The 26759-nt window shown below is 45.5% G+C and overlaps 1 protein-coding gene across 2 annotated transcripts in view; it reads right to left on the bottom strand.

Moving 5' to 3' along the window:
* The window catches only part of PRDM6 (PR/SET domain 6), a 371468-nt gene that overhangs the window by 228266 nt on the left and 116443 nt on the right, over positions 1-26759 (bottom strand). The window lies entirely within an intron of this gene.

Below are 26759 nucleotides of genomic sequence, written 5' to 3'. Positions count from 1 at the left end.
GAATTTTCAGGAACGGTTCAGTAAATTAAGTGATGTATGTGACACCTCACTGTGTCTTTAAAATGAGAAATGTACTTTATGTTTGTGCCACAAAGGCTGAACTCTCTGAATCTATGACTGACACTTATGTCACTTTTGTGCAATATGGTGTTAAATCTACGCAGTGAGATGAAATCAACCTCAAACAGGTTTCAAACCCTTCTTTGCAGAGAAGCCTGGGGCAGGGCGGTGGGGTGGGGTTGGGGAGGGGCAGGGTGGGGGGTAGTAAACCAAGGAATAAGGCCGAACGGAGATAAATACATAAATAGATAAACAAAATGAATTACATTGCGCACGCTGCAGCGCCATTTGGCCATTCCGTGGTTTACTACCCTCACCCTGCCCCTCCCCCGCCCCACCGCCCCGCAGCACTCCCACCAGGAGCCGCCAATGAGCCTGAAGGCACATTAAAACAAGGCTTAAAACTGCTGTTCGGAACATCTGACAGAGTCCTTTAATGTACCTTCACACACACAAATATGCAATGTTTTGAATGCAAGGTGGAGAATAACTTCTGACTTAATTTGATACGGTGACGCTTTACAAAGCTGAAACACTGCTCTGAGTTAGAAAGACTGCAGGTGATAGTATTTTCAAGACGCCCTCCAGACCTCGTACCACTCATGAAAGGGAAACAGTTCTGCTATTAAGACCTGATTTTATGTATGGCCTTTGGCTCAGCTTTGGATGTCTCATCAGACTATTATTATTTTTACTCTCATGTAATACACATGCAGAGAGGGACTTTTGATTAGGGGGCGTCATCCATTAGTCTTTTAGATTGTCATTCACATTTTTACTCCTCCCTTTATAGCATACAGCATGTTGTATTGGGTCAGCCCACTTTATCTACTGGCTCCTTTCACTTTGAGTGACTACACAAAGTCTATTGTTCACATCTGCTTAAATGTTGTTCCTTTGTTTTCAGTGACAAACTGGTTCAAAGACGATTTTTATTTTATTTATTTTGTATATTAACTATAAATACTGGCTACTGATTTTGTTATATTATTCTATATGTTATAGGTGAAGTTCAAGTGACTTTGTAACAATGTAGCTACCTGTGATTTAAGTGTTTGGTTAGTTGGTGATTTGTTCTTGTCTCCTTCAAATAATAAGAAAATGCATGTTGGTGTTGTTTAAAAAGAAGCTAGTGAAACAGTCACACTTGTGAATGTTTTTTAATTGTACATGTTTTGTTATCTCTTTTCCTTTCTTTTCCTTTATTTTACATATGCTTGCAAAAACAACAAAAAATACCCAAGCACAGCCTACTAAGGGCAAATGTATTGGCTCTGCCAATGGTTGTTTTTGACATGCCATCGCTTTTCACCTTGAACCATACTCCATAAGTTCACATAGAAAATCAACTTCAAGTAGTAGCTTTGTGTGCATTTCAAAAGGTCCTAATCTTCTCCTTATTAATGTTGGTTTCACAAGAAATAGCTGCACTGCGAGCACCGTGGGCACTTTGAAAGCAGGCCTATTTAATCTCAAGGTGTAACCACAATAAGTATACCAAAATACATTTCAAACTCATACACAATTAGTTGACGTATAGTGGCATTGCCTTTCATGTGTCAGTCAGTGACAAGTCATGTGACTCTGAGCGTTATGCTGGGGGACAATGGAACAAAGAAAGTTGGCAAACCGTTGTACACCTTCCCGTCCGCAAGGCCTTGAAGACCTGGCTGTTTGCCCTGTAACTGTTTCTGGAATAGGGACGATGCCCTCGCCCTCTGGCGGAGTAACTGCTTCAGCACCTGGACGCCTTCGGGCATTTGTTTGCACTTCATAAGTAGGTCATTCATTCATTCATCCATCAATTCTCTAGGACCTCTAAACATGCCAGTGTGAGTGGCCAATCACGTGTATATGTCACAAGGCAAGTCCATTCACCTACATTCACCACCTAATGTATGTAGGTCTGAAAGGTGATATTTTGAGTGCTATGAACAAATGTGCATAATTTAGGCGCTATGTTCAAGAATAAGGCACTTCTGAGAAGATAATTACTATGGATCTAAAGCACATCTTAACATCCTACCCTTCCACCAGTCAATAAGTATTCTGCAGTGCCCTTAACACCCGCAAGTGTGCTATTGTAAACGGACAGATCTTTCAGGGACACATCAATAGTTTGGTCAGGTAACTATTTTATTCTGCAACCCCTCTAGGAAATCTAGGAAGTGCCATCAAAATCTGAGGTTCACAAGTCATTTTTCCAATTTTTCAAAATTGTGAGCAGAAATGGTAGAGCGGCCAGATCACTGAAAGTAAATTCCTCCTGGTGTGTACATAAAATTCATGAGGTCATAACAGTAAGTGCAATAGAACATTTGACAGGAGAATAAAGTTATGAAAAAGCCGTATTTTCCAGAAGCAATTAGATTTTACACACACATCTGTGCAGAGCGCACGATTACTGCATGTACTTTGTAAATCCTTGCTACCACTGTGTATCTCTGCACTCAGATAGATAGACCTTACAAGAGGTATGTGTTCTGCAGGTCTCTGTGCATCTCAAGTGGGTTGAGCTCATATCTTAACCAGATGTCAGTGGTGATACTTTGTAATTGATCCTAGGACTCCGCAAAGTATTCAAGTATGTAGCACTTGTAGTGTCACACAACTTTCTGTGACTCTTGCTCGGAGTGTTGCAGCATCATGTTCAGAGCAAAACAGTTTGACACACTTTGCACAACTCTACACATTACACAACAATACACCAATATATTTTCAAAGTATGTATGCATGTTCTAGACTGCCACTGAGTTACAAGGCCACACCAGTGGCAGCAATGCAATATACACATAATAAGGGCAATTAAACTGTGTGTTAAATATTTTATCTCTGCATTAAATATGGATTAGCATGATTAATATTGTGCACTTCCAGTATTTATTGTTCAACGGCTTTGCTTTCATGAATGCTTGACAGCACTCTTGTTAGATGGAGCCTACTAAACAGCACATTTGCTGTTTGTTGCGTGGCATACCATGCAGAGGCTTGGATCCCACACATTGCTGTCATTGGTTGGCTATCCTATCACTCTAATTTGCCTGCTTCTTATACATGTTACAGCTTGTCAATCTTGTATTTGTCCCTCCCAATGAGCAGGGACACTTTACCATCTCTTTTAAGTTGGTTGGCTTCTATGCTTCCACTTCTTGCTTTTCAAGCACTACTTTTTTTCTGTTGGATTAAGCACTCCATAGGAGTATGTGTGTTTTCCATGTGATTCCACCATGCTGTGTGTGCCCTCTTTTACTTCTTTCTGTTGCTTACTCATCTGAGTGATTGTCCCCCATTCACCCCATGTTGCCCTCCCTAATACTGTCCTCATTGCTGCTTTCCTCCACCCATGCTCTACTTATATTTCACTTCTCTTTCCAAACCCCACCTTCTCTGTTGCTTTTGACCCCCCATGCTCCTTCCCAAACGTGTGCTCTTCGTGTTGCTTCCCCACCCGCACCCTGCATGTTTCTACCCCCGCCATGACCCTCCATGTTACCCTCAAGCTCAGCCCTTAGTGTTCCTCCCCTCACCTCACTTAGAAAGTGCTTTTCCATTACCTATTTCTGTTTTATTTACCAATTCAAATCGGTAAATAACAAAATCACTTGATCATTTTGTAGGCGAGACATGTATAGTGCACATACCAACAACAGAACTGAGTGAACACCGCATCATAGCCCCCATTTTACTTTAATTCTTTTAAGCCATCCTGCACAGATGCTGTACAGCAAGGTCAAAAACCATTGGCAGAGCCAAGAGACCCCAAAGGTCAGACCTATTGGCTTTCCTAATGCTTGCTTAGATTTTTCCCTTAACACTCCCTCCTATTTCTCTCTGTCGATATTGTGGAGATTTAACCCGTAATACTAATGATGATATTTCATGTCTCGTACACTTCTTTCTCTTCTGACAGAAAACTAAAAGGTAACCTCTGCTCTGAGGAATATATTGTCCAGCATTAAATAGATTGCCTAACAAAATAATAGCCGTGAGCATAATGCTCCACAGCATTAACTGGATCTGTACTCCCTGTTCTCAGTTTTGAAGATGGGTACAAATAAAACTAAGAAGTAAATAGGAAAAGCATAGCATAAGGAAAAGCATATTTCGATTATGATTAATATTGATACACTTTATTTATTTTTTCTCTCACACAAAACTTAGATGGTATAGGCTTGGGAATTTTGAGAATGCCAAGAAATGCACCCTGATGACTACTTATAGAATGTAGGGTATGGCAATGCTTAGTTTGAGCAGGTGGGTTCCGGTGATCTGCACCAGCACTTAATTGTTAGCACCGGCTCTAGTGAGAGTCCACCGCATGGTGGCGCTGCCTGTTTAATTTTGAGGTGAGCACACCAACGTGTTTATCAATTCAAATTGCATTGCAAATGAATAATTCCAGCCTCTCACGCCATTATTATAGCTTTTTGCTGCCTGAAATTCTCTGAATTGACACACTGTTAGGAGTACAATGGCAAGGTTGTTATGTTGGTACTGTCATTGGCAGAGCTAGCAGGGGTAATGCATGGTGCAGGCTGCAGTGGTCTTCCAAGAAGGGCGCTGCACTTAATTTTTTTACAAATTAAGCACTGGGGCATATCCAGGCATTGGGGCAGTACCACAATCTTCCAATGGTTCATAAATCATGTAAATTAAGTGACAATGCATTAAAATGTACATATCTCTGGGTGTTGGACTCACAGTGTACATACTGGTTGTACTCTGGGTGGGTAGAAATGGCTAAAAGTTATAAAAAAGTTCTATGATGTGGTGTGTGCAGGGCACCTCAAATCGCTTTTTTTCTTGTGGCCAGTGGGCTGTGGCCAGTGGGGGTGGTCAAAACATTCAACATGGATAATGGACAACAATAATGAGGATGAGGAAAAGGCCAACCTTACATTAATTGTGTAAATATAGCAAATGCAACAACATGCATTTTTTTCACAGTAATTAAAGTAGACAAGGGTGAGTGGGTTGGCAAAGGAAGCAACACGGGCAATTAAAAGAAGCAATATAGACATGGGGGTGGGAAGAGAAGAAGCAACATGGGCAACCCGGGAGTGTGAGAGAAAACAAATCACAGCGCAATCAGTGGAAGGACCGCAATCAAGCTGATTCAATGACTAGTTGGTCCATGCTCCAGCCGAAGGAAGAGGAAGTGACGAAGGCACACACGGGCCAATTAGAAGGCAGCAAATAAGAATGACAATGAAGCCAATGAATGCCAAGCAATGGTGAGGCTGCAAGCCCTTTGTATATATCTCTCATAAGGGAGTGTGCATGATGTGCATGCGCTGTCGCAGGCAAGACATTTAAAAAAACCTGAGTCCTAGTGTAATATAATCTTGTGCTCATATAAAGTGCTCAAAAGCACTTGGGCCAAGTTCACACTATATAAAACAACAAAAAATTGGCATGGTACAATGTGAATACATATGGTGGGAATATTACCTTTAATATAAAGCAACAGAAGCAACGATGTTGGAGGGATACTTTGTGGCTCTGTGGTTACCATAGTGACAAAATGTTTGCATGCCATTTGCAAGCAATTGGATCTTGTTAAATACAGAAAGAATCATTCAGATATTTGACTATGTACTTGTATTTATTCAGGTTTAGACATATACATAGCAAAGCAAGATACAATATGACATTTCTGGAAAAAGGTGATTTAAGAAACAGGGGTGGTCCTGAGTGTGAGATGGGTGGGCAAGTGGACAGTGGCAAACTGTATATAATATGTACTTTATATAGTTGCTCTTATTATTGCAGAAAGTAGGGTTTAAAATGATTTGAAGTTTGATGAATTGAGACGCTGGTTCTCAGTCATTGTAGTGTTTCGAGAAGACAAACTGAGATTTCAATGGTCTCTTGTGCAGTGGGAGGGGAGAGGATCCTCAATGTTTATCAGAGAGTGAGTTCAAGGATGAGCTAAGAGTGGTTGTAAACTGAACACAAGATCCAGAAGTGTAGACTGCGCTCTTGTTTGGCTAATAGCCAAATCTCTTCTGTTCGTAGGAAGAAGTAGGTGTTTAATTGTAAATGCTGAAGATGGTGCATGTAGTGATGTTGATAACTTTGTTCATTTAAGGGAGACTGTTCCACCAGGCAATTTTGCTCCTTGATTGAGCCTGGAGTGTTGATTAAAGGAGCAGTAGTATAGAATGGGTGGGGGTCTTTGGCTGCAGGTGGTGATGTGTATTTGAAAATAAATATCCAGATGCATTCTGGGATTGATGTGACCCCAAAGCCTTTTCTTATGAGGGAGCTGGGTTATTGTGTCAGTTGGAAAGAAAATGGTATTAGTTGTTGAGTTAGGCCAGGTGGAGACAAGGAAGCATTGAATTTATGTCTGTGGGGTGTGCAGCAAGCACGAGTAACAACAGAACTACCCAATCACAGTTCAGTGTGAAATGTGATAGTAAAGATGTGGAGAGAAGTATTAGGAAAATAAAGGTTTTTGAGTGGCTTTGGTGAGGAGATAGGAGAATATTGCCCAGGGAAATGGCGTATGGAAAACAGAGGAAAGGCAGTTTGACTAATTTTAAGAAGTTACCAACTGTCAGTAGGCGTAGCAGTTCCTTACAGGAACATCAGGATACTCAGAAGGATGGCTCAAAGAGGGAAGATGAGTGTGAGATGGTTGAAGATAAGATATGCTATTGTTTTTGAGAAGAGAAGTAGGTGAGAGACAGGGTGTTTATTTAAGGGCTGTGAAGGGCCAGCAGTTCTTTTATTTTTCTGAACAAAGGTAGACAATATTCTAAAATGCTCTGGTGACCAAAGAATGGTTGAAGAGCAAAGTTAGGCACTCCGAAAGAAGCAACCAAGAGTTTGACAGTTTCGGATCTATCTCTCAGATAATCTATATAATGTAGATGAAGCACCAATGGGGGATCGGGGACAGTGATGTCCTCAAGAGTAGATGAGGAAATGCGTCTCTAACGATATGATTCAAACAGCATTTCAAAAAGCAGTCCATAAATAAAGATTGATTCAAAAAGCGCTTGAGATCAGTAAATTAGAAAACTATGAAGGTTTATAAAAAATATTAAAGTGCATTACAGAAGGCAAAAATATAGTTAGTCTCAATAAATCAGTCATATGGCTCAGAAATCAATTGCCATGATGGCTTTCAGCATTTGAAATAGTGCGGCATGAGCAAAGTCTGGCAAAGAGCCTAAGTCCGGAGTGTGTGACAAATCAATAGAAAGTAAGGCAGCATCCCTAAAGGCTCAGAAAATAGCCTACACAGAGCTCCAAAACCACACATTTTATACTAAACTGTTAAATACCAAGCAATAGAAATTGCACAGACAGCATAAGGTGAGCATATATCTTCGAATCAATATACAGTATTATAAAACGTCATATAATACTACCATCCTACCAAAATAATAATAATAGCTTCCCTCTGTCCTAATGCCATTGCCTTCAGAGAGTGACAAGGAAGAGTCTTGAAAAGTAACTAAAGGCTTTCCCCCAAGTTCTTTAAGAAATCCATGTCATCACAAAACATCAGTGCCCATTGTGTTGCATGCTGTGTCAATGAGAAATAAACACACAATGACAAATATTGATGTTTCAGGAAATAAGATGGAGTCAAGGCCTAGCTGAAGCCTAGTTTGGCCTATGCGAGGAAAGATATTGTTCTCTACATAATAGCATTATCTTTTCAATTGCAAAAGGTTGAAATTATTGGTAAATATGATTTTAAACAGAAAATAGCTGCAACAACAGTTAGTATGCTAAAAGGGTTAGATAACTAGCCAGATGGGATGGTTCTCTTGAGTATAGGAATTATCTAATTGAGAATATTTCTATCATGAAAGATTAGGTGAGTTTTGGGTGAGTGGATAAGTAGTGGACTGTAGCCCAGGGAAGTTTCTGAAAATAGCCTTGAGAAAATAGTGTGAATTTATATATTTTAGATAGAAGGTAGCACACTAAGCCAGAGGCAGACAGGGACGACTTACTAATGATGATGGGAGGGTAAGGAAGTAGAGAACTGAAGGTCTGAGAAAGGCATTGCAGGTTTGAGGTTTTGAACGTTTACACTATGACACCATTGAGAGCTGGTGAGAGCTCCGTAAGGGCCAACTTATAGGTGTTAAGGTGGTCTACAGTGTGGAATGGCCTACACTGAGGAAAGAGCAGACAATGGGTGTTATACAGAATTGTGGAAGAAGTTCTCTTGAGGGATATATGTGTAGGGTTAATGAGAGGATAGGAAAGTAAATACAATCAAAGGAATATAAAGCCATTTGGTAATCAGGTTAAATGCAACATGGGCACTCACCATGTTGAAAACTATTTGGACAGGCATGTAAGGGCCCATGTGAAAGCAGAAAGACAAACCCTTAATTGTTTTTTTGTCACAAAAAAGGGCCATGTAAGATAGGTAGGCTTATGAGGAAAGGTTAAATATGAGTGGAAGGAGAAGGAAAACATATATTAATGTACTTATGTTTTCAAAACTGAGGGGCATATTTACAACGGCATTGGGCCACCAGAACGTCACTTTTTCCGACATTCCGGTGGCACAATGCCCTGCTCCATAATTAGAAAATGGCGCCAGGCCATTTTCGTTTCTTAATGCCACTTTGTAAATATTGTCCCCTTTCACATAGGTATCTGCATGAAAGAGGTGTGCAATGTATGTTGCTGTGGGCGTTCCACCGAAAGACCCATTGCTTTTTGGCACTGCCCCCGATTTACCAGGATCTGTCAATCTTAGGCAGCGCCAAAAACTTACGTCACTGAATAGCAGTCGTTAGATTGGCACAACGAGGAGAAATACTTTTATTTCTCACCTTTTTGCTCTTTCTATTTGTGCTGCATTCTGCAATTTTACTATTCCCACTCCAAACTGAGAAAAAGTAAGGAAAGTGTTGGATTTTGAAGGGATTCGATTTCTTATTCCTATTTCAACATAAGAAAAACTTGGTAAAGTGTTGGATTCTGGAGTGGTCAGATTTACTATTTCCACTACAACCTGAACAACACCAGGGAAAGTGTTGGAATTTGGAGGAGTGAGATTTACTATTGCCCTATAGGAATTTTTAACACAACTACAGCCCAAACCACTGAACGGGATTCCACCAAATTTGGTAGAAAGCTAGGTCTTGGTCCAGAAAGAGCCCTTTTGTGATTTGGTATAAATCCATTCTGTAGTTTTCAAGATATTAATATAAAACAAATTTGTATGTATAGAGGCACGAACCCTTTGCGAATTCAGCCGAACCCAAGCAGAGATCTAATTGGTTGCCAGCACTTCAACAGGAAGTGTTGCCAGCCATAAGAGGGCAGGGTCCGAATACCTTGACTCTGTAGGCCTGGTGCTAGGATCTCCCAGGGACCCCCGCCAGGGCCAGAAAACAGTTACATTTTTTTATTATCTGCAGTGAAATCTTTTTAAAACAATCCCGCTCTCTGGCGCTTGTCGGTATTTCAGCCCCTAGGTGGGCCATGACCCGGAGGCATATTTAAATATGTATATTGGGGAGGAGGTGCATGTAGCCCCACCTCCCCACTACTGATACGACCCCGATGACTGCCACCGCCCCGAGGCCAGAGAAATGTAAAAACATGATGAGGGGGGCCACACGCCCCCTCACTAGGCTTTCTATTGCCCTGGGAAAGCAACTCCCCAGGGCTTTATCGTAAAATAAAACGGGGCCTCGTGGGCCCCCCTCCATACTTTTAAATTGCCCAGGGCACCGCCAAGTCCCCAAAGTGAAGGATATCCAACCCAGCATGGATTATGGCCTTACAAACACCTGGAACACTAGGGGGAATATTATCAAGGACAGGTGATACATTATCGCCGCTTTTATCGGCAGGAAACTGCCGATAAAGCGGCGACAATGGCCTTGATAATATGCTCTATGAATTCCAATCGAAGCCCATGTTAGATGTGTTGGTGCTTTACTGTACTCATCCCAGATTAATAGCTCCACAGGAGCCTCCTATGGATATTTCCTGCGGTAAATCACCTGGTGTCACGGACCAGACATCTGTGACAAGCCAGGGTCTGAGCACTGGTGCTCGGTCGTGGCTCGGAGGGACTGCAGTGTGGTGCACCCCCCTTAAACATAACATCTGTCAGGTACGGATTTCTACTCCACAAGCAGCGTGTCTGCTAGTCTGTCACATCCATCCCAGAGGTGGCGAATGAGAAGGGAAAACAGCTACACTGAGGCTTTCGCAGACACCCTGCACAGTCACAACATCCAGCTTCGACACTCAATCACAGGGACAGAAGTACAGTAGGAACAGGAGAGGTGATGTAAGAACAAGAGGTGCTGCAGAAGTGTGACTGCAGGAGACGAAATGTGCTACAGGACCACGAGGGATGCTGCAAGGACATGAATTTACCAGTAACATGAGTGCAGCAGGAGAGATTCATTGTGTGGATAGGAAACGTGTAACAGGAGTGTAGAAGGAGAGCCACTGCGGGGACAAGAAAAGTGTTACAGAAAGGAGAGTTGTTACATGACAGCAGCAGTAACAGGAGTGCAGTGGGAGAGGCACTGTGGGGACAAGAAAAGCTCAAAAGGAGAGTTGCGACAGGCACATGAATGCAACAGTTACATGAGTGCAACAGAAGTGCCCTTCTACAAACAGGAAAAATGCCACAAGGGCAGGCGAGGCAGGTCTAAGAGATCTGGAGCTGGAGATTTTTTTTCCACCTCTACTCTGCCCCTGTGACAATGCGTCAAAACAGTCTACTTTACATTGCACACTCTTTTGTAAATTCTTTACCTTGTCAAGAAAAAGATTCTTGATCCCACTCTTAAAATACTGGGGCTTAAGGCACTGTAGGACTGCTTTGATGAAGCTACAAATGCTAGAAGAGGAATTAATTATGCACCTTGCTGAAGGCTGTCTCGCGAATTCCAAATCGGCAGAGGCACACGCCAGGGATGCCCGCTATCCCCCCTCCTGTTTACACTCACCATAGAAATCCTAGCGATAAAGATTAGACAAAATCCGGAGATCCGGGGCTTTTCGTGGGGAGACACAGGCGCTACCCAGGAAAAAATATCCCTGTACGCGGATGACGTGTTGCTGTATGTCACCGAGCCAGAGACTACAATCCCGGAGTTATTCAGGGAATTGGGCGGATTTGGTGCCAAGGCAGGTCATACCATAAACTGGCACAAATCGGTCCTCTATGACCCTCAAGGTCGAGAGCGAGGGGAGTACCTCCCGGAGCAACTATTACATACTCCGGTGGGATTCCAATACCTGGGTGTTTACGTTACCCTGGATAAGGAACTCTCCTTCAACAAAGACGTACGACAAATCATGGATAGCACGACGACGGAGATGACTAGCTGGAGACACCTGCCGCTCACCATATTGGGCCGGGCGGCGATGTATAAAATGATTATCCTTCCGAAGTATCTGTATGCGCTCCAAAATGAATACTACCAGCTACCGGCCAATACAATAACCAAACTCCACGCAGACCTCCGGGCGTTCCTGTGGCTAGGGAAACAACCCCGAGTGGCCTTGTCAACTTTACAACGCCATCAGTACAGCGGGGGGATCTCACTCCCCATCCTGGAGGCTTACTACTGGGCGGAACACCTCGCCCGGATCAATGAATGGCTACACGCGCCTGCAGACCACCCCACTTATGCGTTGGAACGCTTTACTATGTCGTCCAGAAATCTCTTCTATTATCTATACGGAGGGGGCGGTATGGACATCGCTTTTACCGGCCACAGTAATCACTCTAGACGCCTGGAACAGGGCGACTAGACGTATGGGGTGGGACAAGAAGCCTACCCGACAGACCCCACTGTGGCATTGCCAATGGTTGAGAGAACTCCGTAAGTTACGCGGTTTCCGGAGATGGGATGATATAGGAATATCCACCATTGGGGATGTCATTGCAAGGGGGGGATTGAAGTCCTTTCAGGTGCTTAGAAACGAATTTGGGTTGCACAACACGCAGTTCTATAAGTACGCTCAATTGAGGCATACATGGCGGGCACAAAACATCACGCTCACAGAGATACCAGAATATGCACCACTGGAAGGTAGAGCAGGTGATGGGGAAAATAGTATCACTCACATACAAAACCCTGACGAACCACATGTTAGGAGACTTGGCTAGGCTGTGGAGAGTGTGGGAGGCGGACGTGGGAGAAATGGAAGATTTAGACTGGGAGATTGTCTTAATGCATCCTCGGGAGGTGGCGATTAAATCAAGGCTACGCCTCATCCACCTGAACGTGCTACACAGAACCTATTTTGACAGGGTACGCCTCCTCAAAATGGGGAGAATAACTGACCCGGCGTGCCTTAGGTGCCACCACGGCCGTGGCGATTTTTTCCACACGATCTGGGCATGTGACACTATACAGACATACTGGGAGCACATATTCACTGAGCTGGAGGAGGTCCTGGGATTGGCTTTGACACGCGACCCTAAATTAGCTTTATTGGGCATGACAACTGAGGTTGACCTACCGCGCCCCCTGCTTATCTTCTTGGTACTTGCCTTGGTGGTGGCGAAGCGAGACATTGCGAAGTACTGGGGTGCGGGGGAACGGACGGACATTGAGGAGTGGAAGAGGGGCATGGACATGTATATGGCAGCTGAGAGAGTGACTTATAAATCTAGGGGCTGCCCCAAAAAGTTTAAGAGAGTGTGGACAAAATGGAGACAACACCATGGATTAGAGGGAGGCCTGGGTGGGGGGAACTGAACGACGGGTGAATTCGGGATTCAACAGATTTGGTAGAAGCTACAGTGTGGAACAGGCGCGGCTCGACTGCTCATACTAATGTATGGAGATAACAGACCGATTTGGTAGGGTGGAAGGGAGGTGGGTCCGGGGGAAGAGGGAGGGGAGGGGAGGTATGCTGCTTTTTAAGGATTGTTATAATGTTCATGTTGGGGATATATGTAGACTACTGTGACTGACCGAATCAAAAGTTGCGCACACAGCGGACAGTGGCGGAATGTTGACGCCCTGCCGACTGCTCAAATAACTTGCTGTTTATCCTTACAGATGCAACAATAAAAATAAAGTTATAAAAAAAAAATTATGCACCTTGCTTCATCATTCTTAAAGTCTGTAATCAAATTCAGGAAAACTATGAATTAACTGTATATAACATGTAATTATTACTCAGACTCACCCTTTTATGATGTCTTTTAATGTATTTTTATAAATGTATGTGCTTTTATGATTGCTTTTTATCAGAATCGAATAAAGCTCTTTTTGACTTTGACTTTGACTCCACCTCTACTCTGTTCCTGCAGAAGGATGCTTCTCTGTACCACACACCTATTCTATTCCAAGCCAGCCAGTACGTGCGATGCACCGGGACCTGCGAGATGGTGCAACCCAGTGACCACCTCTTTGCACCCCTAGCAGACCTTGACCTCAGCGGGAGCAGGCATCGGTGCTTGCTCCTGCCGAGCTGTCCACCTGTAACATAAGGCACCGGCCCTCATTGCTTTGTTCAGCGACTTCTGGGAGTACAGGTAAACTGGTGTACATACTACTACATTTTTCATTTTGAATTAGTCCCATCAAACGAGACAAAGAACCCATACCTTTATAAGAAGTCACACTGAGAAGGAAAACATACAAACACACACACTTTATTACAATTGGAATAGAGGGAACAGCTTGTAAAATTATGCCTCGAATAATTGGATAACAAGGGACCGATTCACCTTCTACCACTGAGTTCAAATGACCATTTTATTTTGATATTTTGGAGATAATCTGAAAGACTGATGTGTTTTTAGTGGGCTAGAATAATATAGGAAGCAGCCAGCCTACATTTCAAGAGATGTCTATATTTTGTTATAAGTCGCTATCTCAATTCCAAATGCAATCCCAACACGTGGCCCACTCCTTTCCATGCCGCCAAGCTGGCATATTCTCCTTCCCACGACCTGCTCCATGTGGGCCAGGCCCAATAACAGCGGAGAGGGGATCAAGCTATCCTTAAGGGAGTGGTGATGGGTACCGGGGACTTGGGTTCATTACCCATCTCCTGCCAGGTAAGGTCTGGTGTGTGGCACAAGTCTGTTTCATGTAAACAGAAGGTCCCCTGCCTGGGAGAGCTGCGTTCAGCTATATTAGTCTCTGTTTATCTGCGCCTGTTCACATGTGTCTTATGTGCGTATGCCTATGTACATAATTGCTATGTGAGTGTCTGTAAGTTAGTACTTTTCTATGTGTGTGTTTTAGAGTGTGTGAACATCTAAGCCAGTGTTAACGTGTGTGGGTTGGTTATGCATGTTTCTCTGTGTCTATTAACCAGTGTTTATGCGTTTTTTTCTGTGAGCCATTGTTCATCTGTTGTGTGTGTCTATGTATGAGAATATTTCTGTTTAAGCAATGGTTCAGATATCTGTGGGTGAGTGAGCAAGCATGTGTTAGTTTCTACTTTTCCACGTGTCCATTTTTCTGTTTGTGTCTATGGAAGTTTGTTTCTGTGTGTTTGAGCGTGCACTTTTTAGCCGATGTTTTTGCGTGCTTGCCTGAGTAATCCAATGTGTGCTTGTGGCCCCGAATGTGTATGCATGTGAATCTTTCCGTGTGAGTAAGGGTTTTTGCTTGCGTCTGTGATTGTGTTTCTGTGTGTCCATGGTTGGGTGCTCGTTTGAATCTGTGGTCGTGTGTTCGTTTCAATTTGTGAGTGAGCCTGTGTGCGCACAAATGTTTCTGAGTTTGACTGTGGGAGCCAAAGTCTGTGTGCATGCCTGTGGTGTGTGTAAATGCGGTTGGCAGCTTATCTTTTTTCAACAAATACGCCTTAAAGTTGTGTAGGAACTAAGTACAACCTAGCATAGGGCGCACAGCAGACAGATACACATACTGGTAAATTAGATGGGACAAGCACATTAATATGGACCCAATGAAAAGGCCAAAAGAGGATGCTACCTGTCAAAATGTAAATTTTCTTAATACCTGATCATTTTAGGAGCAGCAGTGATGACTCAACAGCTGCTGACCCCATAAAGAGACAAGTGACTATATAAGTAAACAGATGTTCTCTCCAAATAATACACTTTTGCATTAACCAGTAAATAGGGTTCACCCTAATAAGGCAATAGTGTAATTTCAGATGGGCCTTTCAAGGCACACTGCACAATTTAACCTCAAGGTACCCATGGGATGGAGAGAAGACCCGTCAACTATAGTAGAAAAAAGGACTTCCCTCCAATAATTCCTTGCAGAACCCCGGGGAGCAAAGAGGTTAAACTAATCACACACCCACCCATTCAGCCACTCACACACCCAACTACTGACCCATACAGCTACTCATACACTGACTCACAGACTCATAAAGCCACTCACAGACCCATAAAGCCACTCACACACCCACTCACCAACTCATACAGCCACTCACACATCCACTCGCACACCCACAAAACATCTCACAGACCCACACACCCACTTACAGATCCACAAAGCCACTCAGACACCCATTCACAGACCCATACAGCCACTCAAACACCCACTCACCAACCCATTTAGCCACTCACACACCCACACCCACAAAACCACTTAGACATCCACTCACAGACCCATACAGCCACTCACATACCCACTCTCAAAGTTTATATGTTACAATTAGGGAATAACATTTTAAAAACCTTTGGCATTCAATAAAAACCAAAGGTTATAGGGACGTTACAGTTTGGAAATACTATTTTAAAAACATTAGAAAGTCATGGAAAAAACAAGAGTAACAGGACGTTATAGTTAGGTAATAGAATTTAATAAAGCATTGGAATTCACTGAAAAAAACAAAGGTATCGAGACGTTATAGTTAGGCCCTGATTTCACTCACACAAAACCACTGAAATTCAGCAGTTATAGTTACCTGAGCTAACTATAACGTACGCCCCCACAATGCACTGCTTATGACCTCACATATTACATCACTCATGACATGGTCAGTGAAATCACTAATGACATCTCAAATGACATCACTGATGGCATCATCCACAGAACCACTCACACCTCCATACAGCCTCTCATACACCCACTCACACACCCACACAACTACTCACATACCTACTCACTAATCCTTAAAGTCACTCACATAACCACTCACTCACCCACACAACCGCTTCCATACCCGAAGACCCTGAAATGCATCCTCCTCTAAGTCCGATCCCTCCACAAAACACGCCACCGAAATCTGGGGTCTCCTTGACAGCACTATCCCAGACGTAGCATTCTTTACCCAAACCTGGAACAACACCACCTCGGGACCGGACATCGCCGTCGCCATTCCCCATGGATACAAGATCTCCAGGAAGGACAGCCCCACCCGCCCTGGAGGAGGGATTGCCATTGTCCACAAATCCACTCTCCATCCGAGCACACTCCCCGATGAGCCCACAGACCTGATGGAACACCTTCACTTCAAGATACTGGCCAGCCCTACCTCCACCCTCTGTGGAACCCTCATCTACCGATCCCCTGGACCCCGTGGACTTTTCGCCAACTCCATCACGGACATCATCTCCCCGCATGCCATCGTGTCCACCAACTACACCCAACTGGGAGACCTCAACTTCCACCTCGACAACCAACTTGACCCCAGCTCGACATCTGTCCTGGACAACCTCCACAACATTCGACTCCGCCAGATCGTGACCGAACCCACGCACTCAGCAGGACACACCCTCGACCCCCTCTTCACAACAGGAAACGCCATCACCTTCAGCCACACCACCGAACTCCCATGGACTGACCATCGATGCGTCCGAACACCCACCATCCACAGACACCAGCACCTGCTCCCACGAAGAAACTGGACCATAGTCACCGACAACCAAATAACCTCATCACTCAGCAACTCCACCCCAACCATCACAGAAAACGACGACGCCAACACCGCAGCCCAAACCCTGCACAGATGGATCTCTGACAGCGCCAACACCATAGCCCCCCTCAAGAAAAACAACAACACCCACGCCAAGAAAGCTAGATGGTTCAACAACGAACTTCGAGAGTCCAAACGCAATTGCCACCACCTCAAAAAGGCCTGGAGGAACACCAAATCCACAGAAGCACACAACAACTTCAGAGCGGCCTCCAACGCCCACCACCAACTCATCAGAAAAATGAGGAAAAAAGCGATTGAAGACAGAATCTCCACTCATGCACACAACAGCAAAGAACTCTTCAACATCATCAAGGAGTTTGCCCAACCCACCAGCGAGTCCACCGACATCCCTCCCTCACAAGACCTCTGCGACAAACTCAGCACCTTTTTCCACCACAAAATCAAGAGCATCTACGACAACTTCGACGAAGACAACCAACACACTGAACCCTCACCAACCACCCCCGACACCCTGAAGCGAGCGATCGACAACTGGACAGCCCTCACCACCGAAGACACACTGAAGACGATGAAATCAATCAACTCCGGGGCCCACAAGGACCCCTGCCCCCACCACATTTTCAACAGAGCTGCCAACACCATCGCACCCATGCTCTGCTGCACCATCAACCGCTCCCTGGCAACCGCCTCGTTCCCTGACAACTGGAAACACGCTGAGATCAACCCCCTCCTGAAAAAACCCTTGGCGGACCCCACCAACCTCAAAAACTACAGATTCATCTCCCTGCTCCCGTTCCCAGCGAAAGTCATCGAGAAAGCCATCAACAGCCAACTCGCCACATTCATCAAAGAGCACAACATCCTTGACTCCTCCCAATCCGGCTTCAGAAAAAACCATAGTACGGAAACTGCCCTGCTTGCCACAACGGACGACATCCATACCTTACTGGACAAAGGAGAAACAGCAGCCCTCATCCTCCTCTACCTCTCAGCGGCGCTCGACACAGTCTCTCAAAGCACACTAATAGGCAGACTCCACAACGCAGGGATCCAAGACTAGGCCCTCGACTGGATTCGCTCCTTCCTCTCTGGCAGAATGCTGTGGGTCAGAATCCCCCCTTTCCTCTCAAACCCTACACCTACCACCTGCGGAGTCCCCCAGGGTTCCTCCCCTAGCCGTACGCTCTTCAACGTCTGCATGGCTACGCTCCCTCCCATCGTCAGAACCTACAGACTCAACATTGTGTCATACGCAGACGACACCCAACTCGTCCTCTCCCTATCCAATGAACCCAACACCACCTGACACAACTTTTGAGAAGGCATGGAAGCCGTCGCCAAATGGCTGAAAAACAGCTGCCTACAACTAAATACAAACAAAATGGAAGTACTCATCATGGGTCCAAACCCAGACGCCTAGAACGACACCTGGTGTCCCCCTGCCCTCGGAAGCCCGCCCACCCCCAAGGACCACACACGCAACCTGGGAATCATCCTGGACTCAGAGCTCAAAATGGACCGCCAGATCAACTCCGTCTCATCATCCTGCTTCCACACCCTCCGCCTTCTACATAAGACCTTCAAATGGATCCCACTCGAACACAGAAAGACCATCACTCACGCCCTGGTCACCAGCAGCCTCGACTACGGGGACGCACTCTATGCCGGAATAAACAAAAACCTCGCCCGCAAGCAACAGAACATTCAAAACGCTGCCGCAAGACCGGTCCTCAACCTGCCAAGCCACTGCCACATCTCCCAGCACCTGTGCACACTCCACTGGCTCCCCATCGAAGCTAGAGTCACCTTCAAGATGCTAACCCATGCTGACAAGGCCCTCTAGGACACCGGACCAGCATACCTAAACAGCCAACTCAAATTCCACGCACCCCAAAGGACCCTACGATCAGTCCAGCTCTCCTTCGTCTGTGGTCCCCCGCACCAGAAAGACCAGATCGGGAGGCCGCTTCATCTCCTTCCGCGCGCCAGTGCCTGAAACGACCTTCCGCTCCGCCTCAGACAGATAACATCGCTCCCCATCTTCGCAAGAAACCTCAAAACCTGGCTCTTCGACAGACCCCCCCCTTCATGATGGACTGGAACCTGCGAACCCCCCACATCCCCAGCGCCTTGAGACCCTTACGGGTGAGTAGTCGTGCTCAACAAACACCTGATTTGATTTGATTTGATACCTATTCACACATCCACACAGCCACTCTCAAACCCAAACAGCCTCTCAACACAGCCACTCACTCACCCATATAACCACTCACACACCCACTCAATCACTTACATACCCATTCAGACTTCCATAAAACTACTCTCACACACCCCCACGTACCCATAAAGCCACTCACACAGACACTCACTCTCCACTACAGCCACTCACCCACCAACTCACTTAACCAAACACCTACTGAAACAGCCTCGTTCACCCATATAGCCACTTACACACCCAGTCACTCACTCAAACAGCCACTCACACAGCCACTCAGTTAACCATATATCCACTCCCAATGTGTGTGTATGTGTGTGTGTGTGTGTGTGTGTGTGTGTGTGTGTGGTTGTGTGTGTGTGTGTGTGTGTGTGTGTGTGTGTGTGTGGCCATCACCGATGTAGGTCGAAACTAATCAAAAATAAAGATTTGTTTTTAGGGTTTAGTGGAAGGTAAGGGTAATGGGTGATGTGGGTATTTTTAGGGATGGGGTTGTAGGGACATTGGGTGGTAACATTATTTTTTAGGGTTTAGGGGTGGGTGTGGGCATATTTGTGTGTGTGTGTTTGTGTGTGTGTATGTGTGTGTGTGTGTGTGTCTGTGTGTGTGTGCGTGCGTGTGTGGGTTTGTGTTACTATCCTTGTGGGGACTTGGGTATGATAACACACTCACGCTGTGGGGACTTGATTGCACTGTGGGGACCTGAACCCAAGTCCCCACAAGGTAAAGTCTTCTAAATGATTGGAAATGACTTCAGAAACATCTGTGCCAATTTTTACAACTTTTTAAAAAACTGCCTTGTGGGGACCTGTGTTTCACCATGTGTGTTTATTTTTTTGCTCGCTCTGCCCCCATAGACAGGCGGTGGTACTGCAGCCTTAAACACACTTAGCATATTAAACACACTTCAGTGATTGAATCCCATCTAGCAACAGAGGATAGTGATTTTGAAGGAGAATACCCATCAGAAAACATAATACCTGAATGCCATGGCCTTTTTAATTTAATGGAATCTTTTTTTAGAAGCAAAACATTGATCAAATGAGGCTACTGATTTTGCACTTTTATTTTTTAGTAGCTATTTTCTTTGAAAAGCTAAGAAATGCACATTTAATTGAATACTATTGCTTTGCATTTCCAACACATGACAGAGTCCCTATTTAATAAATGGTGCACTTCATCATCTTATCCGTACTCATGGATGTGACAACAATACAAATATTATTTTTTAAAAAGGCATATCAATGTCGAAAAATGTGGAAAAATATGGTCAATTACTTTAATCCTTAACCAGAATTCCCCTTTAATATATACTTTGGCATTAAACTCATCAGTTTGTAAAAGTATATGTTAGACATTAGGATCCGTCTAAATTCCAAACACCTTATTGAAATAATGACTGCGTTTACAACACAATATTTTTAACAGCCCCTGCTTTGCTGGTAGTGCATGTGATATATAAATGAAAGCCCATTAAAATAAAAGAATGTTGTACCAAAATATGAAATCACGCAACACCCTGTTTGAATCACATTCGAATTTGCTGCAATGTGTTTTGCTGCAAGAAAAAAAAATCCCTTGTTGCATTACATCACTTGGAGATGTCAGAATCTGCCTTAAGAGGAAACTCAAAACAGTACTTTAGAATGGGCAGCCGCAGACATGTAAACGCACACTTGTGCCTGACAAAAAACACATTAGCAGGACTGCAGATCAGGGTGCTGAAAGCTCTTGGAGTTGATTAGTCTGTCTGAGTTGGGGGTGGGCGCTGCTGCCAATGCACCTTCAAACAGAGCTGTAGTTCAGCATGGGACTGACAGCAGCCAAGAAGGGAGTCAGGTGCCCGAGCAAAAGCTGCTGCTGATTTCACGCCTGCTATTAAAATGCAAAATGAATCACTTTCGAGTCAAGATGATATAGCACACATCCTTGAAAAATTACTTTATAATTATGCAATGTATTCTTTGTAAGCAGTCTGCAGATTATCGAGTTTGAGCTCAATACAGAAATCGAGGCCTTCCAAACTGAAATACTTGGGGTTATTTTATTGTTTGTCCTTAACCTGTTAGTAGGCCGTGTACTGCACATTAGAAATGCCTAATGTGTTTCATACACAAGGGTTCCTTCAGGAAATAGCACCAGTAAACACTGTGGCAGGTAGGTGAATTATGTGGACTATTTCTTTCCTAAAGCAAAGTGCATATGGCTTCTTTCTGTAAACTTCCGAGTAGGCCTGGGTGAAATTTAAATTATAGGGGCGAACTTGTACAATTCTATGGTATAGAAATAAAAAGTTAATGTCTGAAACCAGATAATTACTTCGACTGTGAAGCATAGAGATAGCAAACAGAATACATATCTTTTGTGAATAGATCTTTTTTTTCAAATCAAAAAAATATTTACTGAACCAAGTTGTGTTTGTACCTGACTCAGTTAAGCTAAACCTTAAGCAGAATATTTCATTTTATATAATGCAAACAATCTAATTGCATCCGTTCTAGCTTTATTTTATCTTTTATCATCTAATGCCAGCATGTACATTTGGCCATAAGATGAACTTTGTTGTGCGGTATACTTTTTTTTTTTTTTGAAACTTTGTTTATTGATGTTTTCCAAAACAGAGCAAAAAAAAAAAAACAACAACACAAAACGTGCAATGGGATGTTACAGTGACTGGAGAACAATGCTCATTGGGCAGCATCCAACATACGTAGCAATCATATTAAATCAGGGTACATTGGTTCGTCAGGGCTTCAACAATACGACAGAACGTGGGGTCAATACGGGGAGCAGTGGTAGGGTAGTGACGGAAATACAGAAGGGGCAGAGGATAGGGGAGGGGGTATCACATAGATGGATCAGGCTATACATTCATCTTTAATCGAGTACTAGAATAATAAGCAATATCATAGCAATATGGGAGCATGGGGGGAATAGGCTTGTCCAGTACAATTCAATAATAACCATAGCGTGATCTATTCAACATCATTAAATGCATGAAACAAATTATGTCGGGGTATCACTGCCCGCTCCATTGGTGTCCCTCTCCGGGCTATCATCTTGAGCCAACTGAGCCTGAAGGTAAGCAACTAGGGGGCCCCATATATCTCTCGGTCTACTAGGCATTGGAAGCAAATCAGCGAAAGTCGTGTGCTGGTCCTGACTGTGTGTCATGTCAGTAAGCCACTCTTTGAACTTCGGGGCCCTGCCTCGACCCCATCTGCATGCTACGCGCCTCTTTGCTAGGAGGAGCGCAGTATCCACAAATTTCCTATACTGTGAGGGAATGTGTGGTGTATGTCCCAGCAGCATGGTGAGTGGGTCTGGTGTTATGTTGGACCCTATCATGGACTCTAGGGCGGTGTGTACCTGTTGCCAGTAGGCCTGTATAGACGGGCAGTCCCAGGCGAGGTGTAAGAAGTCTGCATGGTCTGCGCGGCAGCGGTCGCAGCGGTCAGTGTCAGCTAACCGAAACCTATATTTTTTCACAGGCGTATAATACAAGCGCTGTAGAAATTTATAATGAACTATCTTGAGTCTGCAGCTCGCTGACACCCTAGCCGTAAGAGTACAGCAGTACAACCATTGGTCATCAGTAATGTCCACAGCCAGTTCATCTGCCCATCGCGTCCTCGCCGAGACCTCCGGTGTCGGACCGTTCGTTCTAACTTTGCGATACAGACCCGAGACCAAGTGTGAGCCATCCTGCGAGCTCAGTAGGAAGTGAAGCGGGGGCAGAACACTAGGTTCTGTAGGAAAGTCGGGAAGTATGGTGCACATGCCTTGTTGGAGCCGCAAGAAATTGAAGACCTCAAGGGGGGTGCGAGTATGTGTCGCGAAGAACGCATCCGCAGTCTTAAAGCGCCCTGCTGTGAAGAGGTCACCCCAACAAGTAATCTTCAGTGTCGCACAGAGTTTCTGGAAGCCCTTCTCCTGTAGCAACGTGAGCCCAGGATGATATGTCAATGGCAGCAAGGGAGAGTATAATAATTTGCAGTCGAGCCTTTTAGCTAGTCGGCGCCATGCGTCAATAGTGCATGTGACTGACGTATGAGGCGTTGTTATGGCCGAGGGTTGGCAATGAAGGAGGCCATTCAGAGGCAGGGGATTGGCTATCCAGTCCTCCACCGCCAACTGAGGCATGAAGGGCGTAGGGAGGAACCAATGGTATGCATGGTGTGCCTGCGCACAGAGGTAGTAGAGCTCGAAATCAGGGAGGTCAACCCCCCCTTTATCATATGGCAATATCAACACGGACCATTTAAGTCGTGGACCCTTACCTCCCCAGAAAAGGCGGCAAAGCTCCGACCTCAGGGACTTGAAAAAAAAGGCGCCTGGGTAAAAGGGGATATTGAGGAAAAAATAGAGGAAGCGCGGGAGCACCACCATCTTGACCAAAGAAGCTCGACCTGCCATGGAAATGGGAAGAGAGATCCATCGGTCCACTTGGGCAGTGAGTTTGGACACAGCAACGCCATAGTTAGAGCGCAGGATCTCGTCCTTGTCGCGAGATATCTGAACGGCCAGATATCGGAGTTCGGACCTGCACCACTCGAGGGGGTAGTCCAAGGGAAAGTCGGGTACGGCCTCAATGAGTGGAAAGAACTGGGATTTCGCCCAATTGATCTGTACCCCCGACAGTCGTCCAAATATCACAAACTCTCTGAGCAGGGGATTTAAATTGTGAACCGGATCTTTAACAAACAGTGTGATATCATCTGCGTATAATGATACATCAATCTGTCGTTGGAGACAACAAATCGCTCCCTCACCATGAAGCTGACGTAGTCGGCATGCAAGAGGTTCAATGGCTATCGCGAACAACAGGGGGGATAGCGGGCATCCCTGTCGGGTACCCCTAGAGATATCGAGCGGCGCAGAAAGGCGACCATTGATCAGGACTCGAGCAGTGGGGTGCGTATACAGTAAATGGATCCAGGATATGAAAATAGTGGGGAATCCCATGCGGGTCAAGACAGAGAACAAATAAGGCCATTCTACGGAGTCGAACGCTTTTGTGGCGTCTAAGAAAATTGCCGCGACCGGGAGGTCCGGATGAACCGTATGGAGCAGGGAGAAAAGCGTGCGCAGGTTATTGGATGTGGAGCGACTGGGGACAAAGCCAGACTGATCCGGTAACACTATCCGGGTCATGAGGAGAGACAACCTAGTAGCTAGGACTTTGGCCAGTATTTTCACATCACAATTGAGAAGCGAAAGGGGACGATATGAGTCGCAGGAAGCGGGATTTTTGCCTGGTTTCAATAAGGAAGTAATGACGACTTCGCGCATGGATCCAGGAAGGATGCCGTCCGCGAGTGACTCCACAAAGACCTCTCTGAGGACCGGTGCCATGGTGTCTACATAGGTCTTGTAGAATTCTGCAGGGAGGCCGTCCAATCCGGGCGACTTCCCTTTTTGGAGTGACATAATCGCATCCCTCACTTCGTCTAATTCAAAAGGGGCAGCAAGGAATTGTCTGTCAACATCGCTAAGCCAGCATAAAGCTAAGTCACCCAGAAAGTCATCGTACTGTATGTCGGGGGTGGTGACTGTGGTGTATAGTGTGTGATAATGGGAGACAAAAGCCATCAATAAGTCTTCCAAGTCTCTGACCGTGTTACCCTGGTCATTGACCACTTTAAGGACAGTATTGTCAGCGCGCTGCACCCCTGTTAATATGGCTAACGCCTTTCCAGGCCTGTCCCCCTCGCAGTATTTCCTCGCCTGCCAGTGTTTGCCCCTAAATCTAGTCTCCCTGTGTGCCTCTTCTTCATACTGCGTGAGTTTAGCCCTGAATGCTGCGTGTGCGGCTAAGGTATCTCCCCCCACCATCTGCGCCTCCAACATCCTCATCTCATCCTCCAGTTTCCGGATAGTGCGTTGTATGTCGCGTAATACCCCAAAGCTCGTTGACATACAGTGGCCCCTAATAGTGACCTTGAAAGCCTCCCATATAGTGTCAACAGAATCAACAGTCCCCTTGTTTCTCGGGAAAAAAGCAGTGATCTCTTCCCCCAGTTCGGCCCGGAATACCTCGTCCAGCAACGCCGCCGGCTGTAGGCGCCAGCGCGGTCTAGGGTTATCCCAGCCTGGGACAATTAACGTCAGCAGTACTGGACTGTGGTCCGAGTATGACCTTGGAAGGTGTGTAACATTAGTCACTCCCGTTATCGCTTCTCTAGTCAGGAGAAAGTAATCAAGCCGCGCCCATGTCCCATTCTGTGACGTGAAGTGAGTACCTTCCATACAGCCAGGGTGTAGTTGACGCCAGGCATCAAACAGGTTACCCTCCGAGAGCACACCCTCTATCGCTGCCCTCGATCTGGGTTTGTAGTGCGTCTCCCTATCTGCCCTATCCAAGTGAGGCTCCAACGCTATATTGAAATCTCCCCCCCAGATGATGTGGCGGGACCCTATATCCAGGATTTTACCCCATAGTGTGGTGAAAAAGCAAGGGATATCAAGGTTCGGGGCATAGCAGTTAGCCAAGGTAATGGTGTCGCGGCCTAGCCGCCCCCATAGTAATACATAACGGCCCTCGACGTCCGCCAGTTCACCACACACCTGAAAGGGAACAGTACGTTTAATCAGGATAACTACACCTCTCGCATACGAGGAATATGAGGAGAAAGACCGAGTAGTGGCCCATCTGCTGCCAAAAGTCAGGCGACCGCGGGGAGCTAAGTGTGTTTCCTGCAACATTGCAAGCTGCACCTGGTGGCGATCTAGATACGATATGACATTCCTGCATTTCTTAGCATCGTTGAGCCCCCGGACGTTCCAAGACAAACATTTCAATTGTGCATCAGTTGTAGAATTAGCCATGATTCCAATACATTCGGACATAAACAGTGTGCCGCTGCGAGTCCCAACGTTGCAGCAGCGCATGCACTAACTCATTGAACAACTTGTACATCCAGTCAACTGCTGTCACCAACCAAACAACCTCCCATATAGCAGACCCCCCCCCCTCCCACTACTGCATCCCAATCATGCCAGCAGCCACTCATCCCCATGCCCACCCACCTCCCCCACCCCCAGAACTCCCGCAACCAGTAGTCAATGTCGGGGTACTCCCGTAGGGGGAAAATCAGCATTAGCGCACAGCCGTCCCCTCACCCGATAGCCTCCCATTCGGTACCGTCCACGGTAGAGGCATGGGTAGAGGGGGCAGTTCCTACATATTGGGCACTGCTAGTGGATTCAGGCGATGTCAACTCCCAATGAATGCAAGAACGTCTTCAGAGATAGCAAATGTAAGACAGATATAGCAATGCTGCCGCAGGGCAGAGGCGATCAGGGGACATAGGGTACATTACACAGCATTGTCCGCCGGGGGCAACTCCCCATCCGAATCCGCATGTTCATCCCGCCTGTCTCTCTGTGCCCTGCGCTGTTGTCTCAAATATTCCTCCACATTACTCGGCTCCGTGAAAAAGCGTTGCTTGCCCTGGTGCGTTACCCTCAATCTTGCCGGGTATAGCAGTGCATAATCCATCTGCGCCTCTCTCAGCTTCTTTTTTACGGCCAGGAATTTACGCCGTTCCTCCTGCACCAGGGGGGTAAAGTCAGGATACAGGGAAAAAGCAACTCCATTGTAATGCAGGGTACGCTTGGTTCTTGCAGCTCTCAAGGCAAC

Source organism: Lissotriton helveticus, chromosome 2_1 (assembly GCF_964261635.1).
Source record: "Lissotriton helveticus chromosome 2_1, aLisHel1.1, whole genome shotgun sequence".
NCBI lineage: Eukaryota > Metazoa > Chordata > Amphibia > Caudata > Salamandridae > Lissotriton > Lissotriton helveticus.
Note: the sequence above shows the minus strand (reverse complement) of the source record. Positions and strands in the feature narration are given on the sequence as shown.